Source organism: Schistocerca serialis, chromosome 9 (assembly GCF_023864345.2).
Source record: "Schistocerca serialis cubense isolate TAMUIC-IGC-003099 chromosome 9, iqSchSeri2.2, whole genome shotgun sequence".
Taxonomy (NCBI): Eukaryota; Metazoa; Arthropoda; class Insecta; order Orthoptera; family Acrididae; genus Schistocerca; species Schistocerca serialis.
Genome location: NC_064646.1, coordinates 418443776 through 418462338, shown reverse-complemented (window position 1 = coordinate 418462338; position 18563 = coordinate 418443776). Strand labels below are relative to the sequence as shown.

At 42.3% G+C, this 18563-nt stretch overlaps 1 pseudogene; it reads left to right on the top strand.

The window, feature by feature from the left end:
• Positions 1–18563, top strand: part of LOC126419665 (protein HIRA-like) — a 294055-nt pseudogene that overhangs the window by 232723 nt on the left and 42769 nt on the right.

Genomic DNA, 18563 nt, shown 5'->3' with positions numbered 1-18563 from the left:
CTCCACATTTTTGACAGTCACCCTATGATGGCAAACTGGGCTCATTATAAACAGATGCTTGCACAGTGTTATCGTGTTATTCGGGATAGCAAAAAGCTAGCTGGATTGCATTCAGTAGTTCTTTTAACAGTGCCACTCCCTCTCTGTTGTGTGGGCTAACCTCCAGTGGCTCTTTGGGACCAAGATTCATTCTCCAATTTCCGGCCTGACAGTAGCTGATGATGTTATCATGGACCCTATTGCTATCTCCAACACCTTGGACAGCCATTTTGTGGAAATTTCTTGCTCTTCCCACTGTCACACTACTTTTCTCTATAGAAACAATCTGAGGAGGCTTGGGCGTTATCATTCTCTTTTCAGAATTGTGAGTGCTACAATGCCACCTTTACTATGAGGGAGCTAGATCATGCTCTAACTTCATCTAATCCTTTGCCCCAGGGTTAGACGCTTTTCACATTCAGATGCTGCAGCACCTTTCTCTTGCAGACAAGCACTTGTCTGCTTCAAAACTGCATATGGCCAGTCGGCACATTTCCCAGACACTGGTATGAAGCCACTGTGATACCAATAACTAAGCCCAGTAAGGGCAAACACCATCCTTCTAGCTACCACCCCATCTCTCTCACCAGCTGTGCTTGCAAGATGATGGAATGTACGATTCATGGCTGGCTGGTATGGTGGCTCAAGTCTCGCAATTTACTAATCACTGCACAGTGTGGACTTTGAGCACACCGTTCTGCAGTTGACCACTTTAACCACACGTGACATGGAATGGTTTTCTGTGGAAATCCTAGACTGTGGCCATGTTTTTCAATTTGGAGAAAGCCTACGACACTTGCTGTAGGACTGGTATCCTCTGTACTCTCTGCCTGTGGGCCTTTCATGGCCGCCTGCTCCGTTTCCCTAAGAAATTTTTAAGAGACAGAGTTTTCATGGTCCGTGTGGGTTCTGCCATGTCGGACACCTTTATCCAGGAAAACAATGTGTCTCAGGGTTCCGCCCTTAGCATCCTCCTCCTTGCTATCGTCACTAACCCTATAATGGCCTGTCTCCCATTGGTCATCTCTGGCTCCCTTTTTGTTGACAATTTTGCCATCTATTGCAGTTCTTCTCGGACCTGTCTCATTGAGTGGCGTCTTCAGCGATGTCTTGATCATCTTTTACTCATGGAGTGTCAACAATAGCTTTCATTTTTCCACTGACAAAACCATTTGTATGAATTTCTGGCAGCACAATTGATTTATCCCACCCTCTTTACATCTTGGGCCTGTTGCTCTTCTGTTCGTTGAAACTACGAAATTCCTGGGGCTAATGCTCAATAGGAAACACTCTTGGTCCTCCCACATGTCTTACCTGGCAGCCCGCTGTACATGGTGCCTCAATGTCCTACATGTCCCCAATGGTACTTCCTGGGGTGCCAATCGAACCACGTGCCTCCATTTGTACCAGTCTTTGTCCATTTGAAACTAGAGTATGGGTACTTTGTTTATGCATCTGCACATCCGTCCCTCTTGTGCTGTCTCAATGCTATCCCCCATCGTGGCATCTGTTTGGCCACTGGTGCCTTTTACAGTAGCCCAATTGAGAATCTGTATGCTGTAGCTGCTGACCTAGTGCTGTCCTACCAATGTGACTTTCTCCTCAGTAGGTATGCATGCCATTTGTCTGCCAAGTGTGACCACCCATCCTATGCCTCCTCCTTCGATGACACCTTTGATCGCCATATGGGGCGTGACCTTCTCTGTTACCTTCTGGAGCTCACTTTCGGCTCTTACTCCGGCAGCTTAACTTCTCACTCCCTGCAACTTTCCCGGTAGGTGTGAACCCGTCACCACCTTGGCTTCATGCGGCAGCCTGTGGTCACCTCGGCCTTCACTCGCTTCCTAAGAACACTACACCAGCCTTGCTCTATCACCTTCAATTTCACAACCTTCACATGGAACTTCGCGACTGTACCTTTGTGTACACTCATTGCTCTCGGACTAACTGTGGTGTCGGGTATGCCGTCGTTATTGGCTTTGAAGTTTTTCAGTATTGACTTCCAGCACACTGCTCAGTATTTACAACAGAGCTGTTCGCCCTGTATCAAGCCACGGAGTACATCTGGCGACACAGCATTTTCAATTGCGTCATCTGCTCAGACTCTCAGAGCCCTTCAAAACCTGTGTGCACTATACACTGCCCATACCTTAATGCAGCAGGTCCAGGAAAACTGTCGTTTGCTCACTGTGCTATTTATGTGGGTTCCTGATCATGGTAGACAGGTTCCTGGTCATGTCAGTCTGATAGGAAATGAGGCTGCTGACACTGTTGCGAAGGCTGCAGTCCTCAGGCCTTAGCCCACTATTTCTTGTATTCCCTCCGATGGTATCTGTGTTTCTGTCTGTCAGGAGGTGGTGTCACTTTGGCATCGCCACTGGTCCTCCCTTCATGGGAATAAGCTACAGGTTATTAACCCTCTCCCAGCAGCTTGGACGACCTCCTCTCAGCCTTCCCGCTGTGAGGAGGTCATTTTCACTAGGTTGTGTATTGGGCACTCCTTTTTAGCCATTGTCATTTGTTAAGTGGTGCTCCCCCACTAGTTTGTACATATTGCACCAAAGTTTTACCTGTCCATCATTTCCTGACGGAATGCCCAATTTTAACCATTTATATTCCCACTTGGGTTTCCCACCTGAGTTATCGGGCATTTTAGCAAACGCCACATGGGCTGTCGACCATGTTTTATTTTTTTACCCGTCATAGCAATATGGTGAAGGCCATTTAAAATTTAGTCACGAACCTCCATTTCTTTATGGTCTATTTTATTGACCTTTCTCCACATTCCTGATTTTAGCTGTCTTCTCTTACATGGATTGAGATTGATGTGTAGTCACTTTTAAACTCCTCTCTGTCCTCTGTTCTATAGTTTTGACAGGGGCGTGAATGACCCTAGTTGTTCTGATGCCCTAAAACAAAACAAACAAACCAACCCTGTTCAAAACACTGCCCATTACATTCATATGATTTTCCAGGCCCTTTCCCATCTGTGACAGAATTATAATGTCAGTGACAGACCTCAAGAGGTTTTATTTCTTCTCACTGAACTTCATTTCTCTTCCCCAGATTTCTCCTTGCTTTCCTGTACTATTTGCTTGGTGTACAGATTGAATAACATCAGGGATAGGCTACAGTCTTGTCTCACTCCTTTTTCCTACTACTGCTTCTCTTTCATGTCCTTAAACTCTTATAACTGGACTTTGATTTCTGTACCAGTTGGAAATAACCATTCACATGCTTTGTTTTATTGTCAAAAGCTTTCTTTACGTTAGCAAATGCTATAAGTATAGCTTTGCCTTTCTTCAACTTGTCTTGTAGGATAAATCATAGATAGGGTCACTATTGCCTTGCATATTCCTATATTTGCCCAGATCTTCCCTGAGAATTAGCCATTCTTGTGTAAATTATCTGTGCCAGTATTTTGCAACCATGACTTTCTAAACCGATGGTTCATACTTGTCAGCACCAACATTTTTTGAACTGAAATTATTCTTGAAGTCTGAGGGTATTTTGCCTGTCTCATATATCTTAGACACAAAGCCCATAGTGTTGCTATGGCTGGCTGTCCTAAGTATCTTAATAATTCCAAGAAAATGTTGTGCTCTGTCAAATTCTTTTCACAATATCATTTCTCATCTTCCTCTTTCATATATATAATATTGTATTTAAGTTTGTTTCCATTGCCTAACTCCTGTAACATATTCTTTCAAACTTTCCTTCAACGTTTCAATCTCCAATTCTTTGCTTAGTTCTGGTTTCCCATGTGAGATTTTAATAATCATACAGGTGCTTCTCTTTTCTCCAAAGATCTGCTGAATTAGCCTCTTTGCAACATGTGTCAACCTTAGCATTTCTCTTCTAACCATTTATGTTTTACCATTTAGCACTTTCTGTCAATCTCAATTTTTAGATGTCTGTATGCCTTTTTGCCTGTTTTGTTTGCACCATTTTCTCCTTTGATCAGTTAATTTCAGTATCTCATTTGTTACCCAAAGATTCCTACTGTGCTTTGTCCTCTAGACTGTTTTGCCCCCTGCTGCCACTGCTATTTGAAATGATGGTTTAGCAGTAGCAACAGGCTGAGAAGTGGAAGTGTGTGATTATTGTGGCGCTGGAAATATGTTTAAATGGTCACACAACTTTCATCAACCTTTTCTAGTTGGTTACGGTTATCAAATATCAATAAAAGCAATCCCAAAAAGATGTGTATCAAAATGACATAGTAACCACAAAAACTGTAATGTCTTGCCTTTTAAATTCTCAGATCAACTGGGCAAAAGTCTTCTGTGAGTGTGGTCATTTCAGTTAACAGTAGAATTAAATCACACTTCATATGTACATTACAATAAAATCCATGAAGTTATTGAGCTCTAGGTCAAACATCTCAAAATTCTCAGAAAGAAAGGGAGACGATAGAAATGAAACTGACACGCTTGGTAACCACACTTATGAATTAAGATAAATAACATTGCTGGGAGGCACATTCAGACAATTCATTCTAAATCGTTGTACAGTATTTCATACGCAACTGTAAGGGCAGATGGGCTACAGAGTGGTGGACAGGAGGAGAAATCTCCATAGGGGCTCAGCATTCATTTGCTGAGTACAGGATAGGCGACCCCAGGGTTCCTGAGCTCTGGGCATGCTTCAACGACCACCGAGTGGCGCAGTGGTGGAATGTTGTCTGTTTTGGAGAACGGGGGTTTCGGCTTCACCGCCTGGACCATGAGGAAGGTATACACACCTTTATAAAAAGCCCCCCAACCTCAAGGTGTGCTACATATTAATGAGGTGAATGGATGTTGAGGTAAAACAGTCTCTAGTGGGAAACCTCTGGGGCACCCCTGCTGCCCCTCCCCCAGGTGTACAAGGCTTGCTCAGGCATGTAGGGCTCCGCCTGATTTGACAGTTGTTACCATAGCATCTTGTGGGATCCTATGGAACAGTCTCATCAAACTACTACTACTGACGGGGCGGATGTACCGTCAGGTAGTGCTTACACCCAATCCTCAAAGAGAGCTTGGTTGGTCAGTCCTCCTAAAAAGAAATGCCAGAATCATAGTAACAGAGCATTAGTGTGCCATAACACTTTCATTGTAATCAAGCGAACAGAGGGAACCTTTGAGAAGATCTCCCCTTTGTATGTTCACAAGGCATTGGAAGGTATTTCTGGGTCTCTAAAAAGTGCCAGAAAACTTCATAATGGAACACTTCTAGTTGAAACTGCTAATTCAAATCAGATATCTAAGCTTTAAGCTTCTGAGATGTAAGGCCTTAGGTGACTACCCAGTTGAGACAGAGTTGTATAACACCCTTAACTTTAGTAAGGAGCGGGCACCTGCTCTGATATAATGGAGGTGGACCCTGTGGAGTTACGTGAAGAATGGAAAAATATGGGCATCACGGAAATGCAGAACTATATGAGGAGAGTCAACGGCAAATTGGAAAAATTGGCAACATTTATTGTAACATATAGTACCCAGGAATTACTTGAACTTATCCTTGCAGGCTGTATCCATCTTAACATTCAACCATTTGTTCCTAATCCGATGATTTGTTAAAAATGTCAACGATTTGGCCATACCACTGTGAGATGTAATGGGCAGGCTAAGTGTAGCAATTGTGGAGGTTCAGCTCACAAATCAGACAATTCTTGTACACTTCTTCCAAAATGTGTAACCTCCTCCGGGAATCACCCAGTATGGAGCAGAAAGAGTGAGATTTACAACAAGAAAAGTAAAATTCAGCAGTTGAAGGTCAAGAGACGCATACCTTATGGTGAAGTTAAAAAAGCTATCAAAGCTATGCAACCTCCGGGTTTTCCTGCTGCTTCTTGCATCAGCCCTTAAGACACCTATTGTTAAGTGTGATGCCTTCACACAAACTCAGACCACAGATTCCAATATGAGCACGTGCACTTGTCGGTTAACCTGTGGGGAAATGCTACACTTGAAGCAGAAGTCATTTGGTAACTGTCAGCAATGGGCTTACCACCTAAGCCACATACCACTACCCCGCATCAGAAGCCAACTAAGCCATCCCCACAACCCAAGCAAACAGCTCCTCCCATAAGTAAAGAAAAACATCCTTCGAAAAGTAGTTCCAAATCCAAGAAAGTGGTAGTTAAACCTTTAGATTGATGAGCTCTCTCCCTCTCTGATGGGGGACTCTGCTCTTGAGGATATGGATTTCCAGCTACAGGAACCAGAGAGTCGGGAACCAGCAAATGTTCCCTCTGATCTCCCCTGTAAATCACTACTTCCGAGGAAGAAAGATAAGAACAACCTTCACTAAACAGTGGCCTCCACAGGGACATTTGTGTTGCAGTGGAATTTAAATGGATATCACTCGCATTTCAAAGAATCACAGGTCCTGGTCCAGGAAAAACCAGTCTGCATCTGCTTACTTCCACAGGTCCTGCCTTTTGAAGTTTTATAGCACATTTGTTCAATCACATTTAGAGTATGGCAACGTAGTCTACGGATCAGCCCATACTTCCTACTTCAAGATGTTAAGACACTGTCCACCATGAAGACATTTGGATACCAACTGGTGCCTTTCAGACCAGCCCACTTCAGAGTCTGTGTGCAGTGGCTGGTGAACCACCACTTGGATTCAGTGACATATCCTTTTGGCTCAGCAGGTGCTGAAAATCTCAGAATCACTTCAGTAATTGGCATTTAATGATGTGGGCCAAGACACCTTTGAATGGCTGTTCAGGAATCGGCCCCACGCGACCAAGCCATTTGGGAAACATGCTACAAACTGTCTCAAGGATCTGGATATCAAGCATCAAAATATGCACCCAGGGATGGAACGCATTGCCGCTTTGGTGTCTTCAGAGGCCCAAAGTGATTTTAAGCTTGACACAGTACAAGAAAACTTGTACTCCAGATTATGTTTTTACAACTTTGTTTTTGTCCACTCCAAGTATGTACCAAAGTTTCATCACAGTTTACTGTATTTACTCGAATCTAAGCCGCACCTGAAATTTGAGACTCGAAATTCAAGGGGAGAGAAAAGTTTTAAGCCGCACCTCCAAATCGAAACAATGTTGGTCTATTGTAATATGAGACACGATTTAGGTCGAATGAATGACGATACAGCTACAGTAGTTTGGTTCGAGTCGTAAGCTTGGCAGTTAAGCTATACCAGGTAGCCATTGCTATGCGTCAGGCACTCCGTCCGTATTTATTCGGGTACCCTTCCTTTTTCACGTGCTTTGTCTGGTTTGAATTGATTGCTTATTTTTCTTTGATTTGATTAGTGCCGTTCCCTTTGTTATAGGTGTTTATGTCACTCCAAGCTAAAAATGTATTACTATACTGTGTCATGCATTATTTATTGCATTCTGTGTTTGCAGCCTGTCGCCGCTCACGGCGTGGCTTGCTTTTGTGCACGCTACCGCTGCTTACAATAAAAAAATAAATAAAGACAGAGAGAGAAGAATCATCTCATTAGTGAAACAATGGCAAGAGACTGCTATTTGTTGTTACTTACACTGCTGATTTCTATGATAATGATCAACAAGAACCAAATAATAGAATGCGTATGATAGATGATGTTCTGAACGAGAGTTTAGCAAAAATTTTTCTCCGTTTGAAAATCTTTGCAGACGCCTCTTTAGTACATTACATTCTGCACAGAAACTATAGTCATCTTAGATTTAAAAATCTAGTCAATTACTGTGCTTCATTTCTGGCTGTATCACTATTAGGCACAAGAATAATAAGAATATAAATATGACATGATATGTATATTCTTCAGCGTTTGCTGTTGTCTCACTCTAGTTTCGTAGTTTATTAGGCAGACAGGTTTTTAATGAGATAACAGCAAACACGGAAGAATACATGACAAAATGTTTATATTCGTATTATTATTATTATGGTGAAGAGAATATTGCATGTGATTCACAATTCATAAAAGTTCCTATTAGCAACCATCTCTTCTCATAGGTAAGAAAAAATTCAGAACATAGAGTTGGCCATATTGACAAACATCCCAAACAGTCTTGCCAGTCGGATTTTCATAGTACATTGAAATGCTGCTAAATTCGAAGATGAACAATACTTAATTTGTATTTACTTCGTTGGATAATGTATGAAAATGCAGTAGTCAAAACTCAGGGTGGAGAAAACAGCTTCGGCAGAAGTTAGTTGTGGCGGCACCTACCAACATTTTTCAGAACTTCCGCTTAATTTGCACTCGATTCTAAGCCGCAGGCGGTTTTTCGGATTACAAAAACCAGAAAAAAGTGTGGCTTAGATTTGAGTAAATATGGTATACAGATGGATTCCAACAAGAGAATGTCCTCAGTTGTTCTGCTGTTTTCTCTGATAGAGTTTTTAAAGTATGTCTTCCGGAAGAATTTACAAATTATGATGTGGAATTATATGGCATTCCAATGGCACTAGAGAGCGTTTACAGACACTACTGTACAATATTTCTTGTCTGTTCCAACTCACTTTGTGCACTCCAATCACTTCACCAAATGTATCCAGTAGACCATATGATTCAGCTCATCCATGACTCCTTACAGCAGCTCCAACATCATGGCAAGGAGGTGATCTTTTTGCTGGGTACCTGGCCACATTGGGACACAGGGAAACGACATGGCTGATAAAGCTGCAAAGGAAGCATGTCGACATGGTGCTGTCCATCAATATCCCATCCAGTTGCACACTATCATCTCATTTTCTGATAGACGCATCTTGTGTCAGTGGGAGACTGAATGGTTGCAGGTGACAGAAAACAAACCGCACTCCCTCCGATCGACCACACAGGCATGGCAGACTTTGTCAGCCTCAACGCTGGAAGGAGGTTCTGCTTACCAGACTGCACATTGGACATAGCCCCTTAACACAGGGCTTCCTCCTCCAGTGGGAGGATCCACCACTCTGTGAAATTCGTGGCATGCCATTTTCAGTTGGGCATATTCTGGCAACATATGTATTATACAGGGTGTCCCAGCTATCTTGTCCACCCAAAATATCTCTGGTACAGTAACAGCTATTGGAAAATGACTTTCACCTGTATCAATGTAGGGCTTGGGCCAATGAATGTACATATTTGGAAACATTCTAAAACGAAAGCATATGTGATTTATAACACAAACTTATGTTTTTTTAAATGGACCTCCTTTATTTTTTCTTCAGCAATCCATAGCATGACAAAGCACGTACACAATGGCGTTGATTGCATCGCAATATTCCCATTACATCCCAAGATATTGAGATGCGAAGTTGACACTTGAAACACCCGACATGCGCTGCTAGCGCACGTCCTGAGGCTCAGGCGTGAACCCCATGCTGCCCGTAATCGCGCAGCAGACCATATTATTCGTTTTGGACCTCTTGGTAAGTATGGAAGTGTGATTACGCATGTCAATCACATCGCGATTTCCAAATTTGTACATTCATTGGCCCCAGCCCTACATTGATACCGGTGAAAGTCGTTTTCCAATAGCTGTTATTGTTCCAGAGATATTTTGGGTGGACAAGATAGCTGGGACACCCTGTATACTGATATTAGGGCGGCCCTTTGTCTCGATGGAGATCTGCCCACCATCCTCGCAGATGCCGATTCCTGCGGTGAAATTTTGTGAACTGTCAGGCCTCATCCCTAAATTGGTGGTGAAGGGAGGCAGACTTTAATACATTATAAACTGCTCCACATGTGGGATCAGCCTTCATCCCCATCCATGAGATTAGCATGCTGACTTTTCATCAGGGTGCTGATAACTATGATGTTGAGCACCCCTCACCTCGAATCATCATCATCATCATCATCATCATCATCATCATCAGGAGCAGAAATTAGCAGTGAACATGTAAATACAGTAAAAAGAAGTTTTACTTAATTTGTAACTTTCTTCAAGTGTTGTGAAGAAACTTTACAAAAGAATAAACAGTAGTAAAGTCCAGCTAAGCTGTTACAAGAAGAAAAAAGCATTGTGCAGTGTGAGCCTCTTGCTACTAACGCGCAAGTGAACTTTCGAAGGCTGACTAACACTGAAGACTGTGATTGAGACTGGGCAGTACAGCTGCCACCAGCCATCCTATATCATGGCAGCAGAACATACTCTTAGTCACAGCCACTGAAAGCATGGCTCAGCAGATGCACATCGTTGGATCTGACAGATCCTCATGCAACTGCTATTGACATCTATTGAAAACGTGTGTTTCTGTTTCTGACTGTGAGATGCCAGGAGTGTAGTGTCACTATGTGGTTTCGCAACCATCTCCCCAAACCACCTAACCATCTCTGTGTACTGTGGATGAGCGAATGATAACTGGCTGGAGGGCTGGTTGCACGTGAGGAGACGGGAGCCAAACCGAAGGCTGGCACTGAGTACCTGCCCATGCCCCAGCATATGCTCAGCATGCCTGGGAACATCACCCAAAAAAACAGGCAGGGAGGATGTACCGACATCCAGAGGCAGAACAGCAAATGAAGACAGAGCACCTCAACAACTGCAAAGGGCTCTGTAGTGGCATGTGGGGCAGCTACCAGGAAGAGGGTCCCATTCCCAGGCAGTGGTGGCTGTCAAGATAGTGATGTCCATAGAAGGGCATTGACTTCCATTGGCTCCAGGACTGGCACTGATGACATGGGGTCCCTGGGCGCTGGATGCAATGAGAGCTGCTGCATCCAAGAGGGCATGTAATGTGAAAGCACAAAGCTTGCTGCAGGATCAAACAATTTACATAGAAGAATTTGATTGTGGTGGCACCTGAGCAATCCTTTCAGTTATTGCAGTAAAAACACATAATGTCCAAGAAGTCATACTATGATGCCATGCTACCAGTGCCTCCATGCACCATACAATCTGTAAAACACCATATCATTAGTGTGATACTTTGCCTCAGTGGGTGGAATGGGCATCACTCGCTGTGGCAGGTGCAGCAAATAAAGCAAAGTGTGGTGGTGCTGTCCACATACCAACTCTGCCGGTGGTTGTCTGTCGTGTGATGGGGAATGGTAGAAATAAAAGAATAGCAGCAGAGTTAGATCCCGTGTGTGAGAGGTATGAAGTTTGTCCATCCATTGCATAGATGTTTGTACACAGCAATCAGCTTCATTGTTGTATTGTGGGTGGAATGATGCACTCACGGTATTTGATGCCGGAGGTGGTGCAAAACTGTTCACACTCGGTGCAAATAAATTTAGGTCCATTGTCAGACGTAATCATGGTAGGCAATCACTCGAGGCAGAAGATTGATGCCAAGGCCTGGATTGTGGAGCGAGTTGTCATAGTAGAGAGCATAGGAACCACAAAGGGAAATTTGCTGAAATCATTAGCGAACATGAGCCAACGTGTATTCCAGTTAGGACCCCTGAAATCCAAGTGCATAAATCACCAATGTGCTTGTGGTTTGGTCATTCAAAGAACTGCTGAAACATGGCTGACTGATGTTCAGCACAGGATTGGCACTGAGAAGTCATCTGTTCAATATGCGCATTGACTCTGTGTCAAGTGCAGTAACGCCACACCAGTTGCAAGGTGCGAATGATGCCACAGTGGGCATGGTGTAGCAAATGAAGTGTGTCAGAATGGAGAGCCTGGGGAATGACAACATATGGTCATTATCCATGCGAATCAAACTGATACCTTGATGAACGGAAAATTTTGTGCTGATGGGCAGAGTATCAGTGAACCACATAACTACAAATCTTTGGCTGAATGCGGCCAACCAGTGCTGACAGAGTGCGACTGAATCTGCAAATTGGGATCCGCTGCTGCAGCCTGAGCAATTTTCCAGTGGCTAAGTGGAAAGCTATGCAAAGCATCTGTGTCTTGTGCATCAATGTAGCAACAAGATGTGGAGGACTCATTGAATGCTGAATCTGGGCCAACAGAGAGGTGAGGAAAAGCTTCTGTGTTGGCATGCTTTGAAGTGAGCTGATACACAATCTCATATTAGTAATTTGACAAAAGAAGAGCCCACCATTGTAGCTTCTGCACTGTGCGATTTTGGACTGAATGAGAAGGACTAAACAAAGATTGAAGAGGGTTATGGTCAGACACCAAGTAAACTTTTCTGCCATGGAGATTCTGGTGAAACGTAGTTACATGATATACAATGGTAAGAGCCTCCTTTTCAATTTTCAAGTAATTACACTGAGCTTTGGACAACAACTTTGTAGCAAAGATAAGTGGCCTGTCAACATGACCAAATGTATGCGACGGAACTGCACTAATACCATAAGAGGAAGTATCCACAACCAAGTCCTCCAGTTTGGCTGGATCAAAATAAACAAGGCATTGATCACTAATCAAAACATCTTTCAACTTCGGGAAAGCAATTTACTCCTTTCTTCAATGATTCTTCTATATTTGAACAACTCAGTCAAACAAACATTTTATTGTAATGTTCAGTATAATGACTATCAAAAATCTCAACAACAATGAAGTTTTCAAGCAGTGTCTATCTTCTGAGTAAGTCAGTTCAAGGACAGTCTTGATTTGTTCCAGACTTGACAATGGTGTTGACACTCTTGCTCTGAGTAGTTCACTGCACCTTCCAAATGTGTACCAACAAAGCTCAACTCATCAGTCACAGCCAACGAACTTCCTTTTGTATTTTGTTGCTGGTTTTTTGCCACCTTATGCCCATATATAGTCCACACCATCTCCACATACAGGTACAAGAGTGCATGCAGTAGATGTTGTTTCTCTTTCCAATCACGTTATATGATAAGGTGGTACCTCAAAACTGTCTGCTGTGCTTTTGCAGGAATCTTAATAGTCAAGAATTTGCAGAATCTGTTGCAACGAAGAGTGTGGGTATTTAAGAATTTTTTCCCAATTTCATGAGTTGGCTATACTGCACGTGATGGCATCACAAATCATTGCATCACTGTAGTATTTGCCTCAGTCACATTTGAATCTACACTGTCTAGTAAGGACCTGCAAATCAGTCACATAGTGACGGTATGTGAGTCCTTGTTGCGTACTCAACCTAAATGGTTTGTAACGGGCATCCACCATTTGTACCCTATCCTCGTAACACTTTGTAAGCACCTGTATTAGGTCTTCATATTTTACAAAGTGGGAAAGAGTTTGGCACACTGCCTATAAGTAGTCACTCCCACCATATTCAAGGACTAAGAATGTTTGTCAGTATCTTGTACGTGATGCAGTGCGATGTGCACTTTGAACTGTGCAAGGAATGCATTCCAGTCTTCCTTCATCTTATCAAACTCGCAAAATGGCAACGCGCGCGCGCGCACACACACACACACACACACACACACACACACACACACACAACACACACACACAGCCGGGTGGATGGTAGTGGTGTTGCAATTGTTCCCAATGTCAGTTTTGACCCCATCTCCACCATCTTGGAAGTGATTCACCACTTCAAGCATGTGCATCCTTCGTTGACTCACGCAGCAGGCAATTGTGGCATGGTAGTCATTTGGAACCAAGCAATTCACAAAGACGCAAAAAGCAATACAAAATTCCACAGAAAAAAGGGGGGGGCAAAAGCAGCAACCATAGAACCTGGAACATAAATAGCACAAGCAAGCAAACACAGGGGACAAAGCATACAAGCCCACAAGTGACAAAAGCAACCAAAAAGACAACAGTAAAGTGAAAAGACAGTGACATGTGGGAACAAAAACATCTTGTCTCCAGGTTACTTATGTACTATTCCTTACACAATGATGAGGAGAGGTGGGTTACAGAGTAGCGCAGCATCTGTCCTTGTAGGCAAGCTGGATAAGAGCAGAAATGATTAAATATGGTTAACAGAAGTTTTACATAACTTGTAGCTGTCTCCAGGAATTGCGAAGATGCTTTACAAATGAAGAAACAGCAGTAAAGTCCAGTTATTACAAGAAGCTTGAGAGCATCGTGTAGTGTGAGGCTCCTGCTACTAATGCATAAATGAACCATCAGAGTCTGTCTAAGACTGAAGACCATAGAAGACTGTGATTGAGACTGAACCATGTAGCTGCCGACGGCCATCCTATATCACGGCGGTAGGGTACTCTTGTAAATGGACCTACTGAAGACATGGCTTGGCAGGCGTGCATCATTGGATACACTGGGCCCCGCATGATGGCTATTGGCGTCTGTCAGAAGCGTGCATTTCTGTAGCCAACTGTGAGCCGCTGGTGGGGATGGTATTGATGTGTGATGCCAAATAGACAACAAAGAAGAGGGCTGTCAAATATGGGAGTTTCATGTGGAGAGTCTGTCATGCAGGGCACACAGCACAAAGACACAGTCATTGAGTGATCAGTGCTCCGTAAAGTAGGCATTGCTATCTGCTTGGTGACTTTCCACTCAGCTGCCAACTGGTCTTCTTCAGACCTAACTCCAAGTTCTGTTTATTTTACTCTTCCAGTCCAGACTACCCATAGTTGCCACTGGACTTTCACTTGTCAACACCAGTGATGCTGATAGTCGGCTCCTTAGATCGCCCATGTCCCCTCACTGCAGTGAGAAAACTGGAAGTTTGGCACCACCTGCTGAGCAGGATGGATCGTCAACTGTGGCGCAAAATCAGAGCACATATTTAACCTCGCAGAACTACCCACTTGTCTTCTATTGTATTATTTTCCTCTGTTTCAGTCTATCATTGCCTAATACTCCATTTGAAACTGTCAATAATCTATGGTTCTCTCTTTTCATTCAAGTCTTATCTCATGAACCGTAATTTGCAGTTCATAATTTATCATAGCCCACATCTTCATCTGGACATGTTGTGCAGTGTAAAATCTGTTTCACAATTTGTGCGTTTCTGTTATACTAGCCTTCCCAGCAGCCTCACCTGCAGGAGCATTTGACACATATGTTGAACACATGTTGTCCTGCCCCTCTCTGTGTTCACTTCTTCCTCCCTCTGTCTGTCCACATCATTGTCTCACCTCTATCTATCTCCTCTCTCGTCTCTTCATCTCCTCCTTACCCTCTCTGTGTTCATTACTTCCATCCCCTCCCTCTGCCCATATCTTTCTCCACCTCCCCATGACCATATCTTCCTCCCCCACTCTTCATCTCCCCCCCCCCCTTTTTTCTATTTCTACCTGCCCACTACCCCTTCCACCTGTCTCATGAATCTCCCAACCTCCACTTTCTGTATCCATTCCCTCCTCTCTTTGTTCTGTCCATCCCCTCCTCTCCTCGCTTTGTCCATTCCTTCCTCTATCCATCTCAATCTGTACCCTGCATGCACACTAGCATGTGTAGCCCCTTGCAGTACAGTTTTTAAAGCAGGCTGGTAACTGCTCCCACAATGCACCTCTCATGCAGGGCAGACTACATATCAGCTTCTTGAAAATCATTTATTTGCTCTGATGTACAGGCCACCATACAAAGCAGATTGATAAAGCAGGCCGATACCACTGCAACCATGATGGGCAGCCTGTATGCCAGGGGCTGGAACAAACAATTTTTCCTTCTCTTTCTTTTCCTACTATCAAATCGCAGTTTCCCATCACAATCACAATTTTGCCTCCTTTAACTATCTGAATAGTTTATTTTCTCTATCCAAACACTATTCCTGTCTCATTAACATCTATGGAGCTAATGGGCAAATAAACTTGTACTACTTTGGTGGGGATTGACTTCATGCCTATTTCGCCTATGATACTGCTTTCACTATGCTGTTCATACTATGTCACTCACATTCTTATTTTCTTATGTGTTATTAGACCTACTTTTGCATGTTTCAGTGAGATACAGTTTGTCACCTTTTTCTTTTTTTCATAGCTAATATGGAAATGAAAGCTAATGTGAAGTTGTGATAATGGATGAAGTACAATTAAAGTTTACTCTATACTATTTATATTACAAACTTTGAAATGTCCTGTCAGAAGTGAGGAGCATATGAGGAGGGATACATTTATATAGAAGATTCAATGTTCTCTTGCAATTTTTAAATGTTGATGTCATTTTCCACAGCCTAAAATCAGAGCTGTTGTAAAACACAGTAAACCTGCAGTGGATCCATACTTATTTCGTTGCAGGAAGATGACCTTTCCCTCCTCTCGTGCTGTCAGCGGCTCCATCCCGTTTGGTGCTTTCAGGGCTTCAGCATGTTATGGTTATCACAAGCAATGGCTGCATTAGTGTATGGGACTTTGAGAAAAGCCGTTGCCTCATCAAGAATGAATCGCTGATGCCTATTATGCATTCTGAACCAGGTACACAGAATCATTTGCAGTCACTGCAACTTCTTTTTAATTTTATGTTGCCTGGTGTGTTGAAGAGATCAGTTCATTGCTGCCATGATCTTATTAAAATTACTTGGTAGTTGACTTTTCCAAACCTTGCAACTGAGGTGCTCAACATTACACAGTCTTTTCATCATTGCCAGTATGTTTTGGACCTGTGATGAACAGTATCGATTCTTTGGAGTATCAGAAGTGATGTCTCTAGAACTTTGCATGTATTGCAAGTGTCAAGTATTTTAAAATACGTTTTTAAGGGATTCCATTCACTAAAAAATTACAAAACTGATCATTTTCTTTCATTTTATGGAGTTATAGTGATACAGAACCACCAATAAGTCATAGGGTAGTGAAAATAAACAATAAAGGCTTATGAAGAAGTCTTCAAAAGGAAAAAGAAGACAGCAGATGGCTGCAGTTCATAACATTATGTGCTCTATGAGAGTGGGTAAATTAAAGGTTAGCAGCACATCAGCACTGGATAATTTTTAACACAATTTGTAAATATTCTTAAAATGATTTATCACCACTTGAAAAAGCAGGATCCATGCATTTCATGGGAAAACGCTGACTCATGACATAAATTTACCATCTCTGTGTTTAGCACTCCAATATTTTCTTCCACATAGTTATCACTTTGGGTATATTATCACATTCTCCACTGCTGAGTCACTTTCAATTTACCACCACATGTGTCACCAGACAAAAGTCAATATAATTAACAAAATAAATAATTATAAAATAAAAATTATTGACTGTGGGGGGAACAATTAGAAAGCATGAAGAAAATGAAAAGTTTTACTTGTGTTTCAATCATCTGATGTTAAAGGTATGTGGAATGAAGGTAAGTAAACTTTCAGCCTGATATGTGTGCTTCTGCAGTTGTCCTCATTTACTATATCTCAATATTATTTAGACTCTTATCTTACAGTAATTCTTTTTCCTATCTTTACAGGCTCTGTTGTCACAATTTTGAGTTGTACAGTAACAGAGAAAGGCTGCCCTATAATATCACTATCAACAGGAAAAGCATTCATGTTCTCCAGTGATCTAAGTTGCTGGTAGGAGGAATAGAAATCTCAGATATTTATTTCGGTTGTTTTTTTATACATCCATGATGACAAAATTTGTGTGCCATGTCTTGTTCACCAGGTTATTAATGGGTGACAGCTTAGATGCAGTCCAGCGCTCTTATGCTCAGTGTACATTCACTCAGCTGCTGCCACAAGAAAACAAATTGCTTCCACTTGCTTCTTTGCAGTCTCACATTAAAGGGTATGTTGTGAACAAATAAATGTAAACTTCAATTACTAATAACATTCATATTTTGTTAATATTTGATTTAACTGAGTAAATTCTTCTAGCAGTTTTGCTCAGTAGTTGTTTCATTCTGAAAGCTAAGTTTTTGTCTTTCATTTAGTGAACCATGGACCTCACCAAGGTGTGGTGGCTCATGTGCCACATCTATACAGCTTATCATACCATTGGTTCAACCACATTGGAGGGGTATTTATGGAGAGAGCAGACATACTTGTGCTTCCTGAGGGGCAGCAGCCATTTCAGTAGTGGCAGAGGCAACAGTCTAGATCATTGGCTGATCTGCCTTTGTAACATCACCCAAGGTTGTGCTGTTACTGCAAAGGACTAAAACAGAGGGGAAATTACAGTCATAATTTTTCTTGATTTAATGATGATGACATCCTCCTGGGTAAAATATCCTTGAGGTAAAATAATCCCCTATATTGTCCTTCAGGCAGAACTACTCAAGAAGTTGTCATCAGGAAAAACGGAACTGGCATTATTTGAGGTAAAGCATGGCATATTAGAATATTTTATATATGGATGAGATGTTATGGCACTGAAATATTTCAGATTTCAAAACCAAATGTTAAACTATTAGATTTTTCCTGGGTCAGGTGTAGACACGCCATAATTTATTGGTTATAAACAGCAAATTAAGGCTGAATAAACTGGATAAATTGAAAGAACTTGAGGTTGTTGAGAGTTTCAGAGGAAGCATTAGGCAATGTTTGTCTGAAACAAGGAAAATGAATAAAGTAGAAGACAGAAACTGCGAGTGATGAAAGAGTGAAGGTAAAACAATAATGGAAATTCCTGGATGAGGCAGTATGTAAAATAAAAGAAAGACAACCACTCACCTATAGCAGTTCAATGCATGGAGCACAGTTACACATAATAAATACAATTCATACTAGCTTTTGAGTACTAGTTCTTTTTAAAGCAATGGTACACACATTCACACACACAACCACACAGGCACCCAAAAGCACACTCCCATGCCCACGGTAAGACTGATTACTGATATTCCAGTA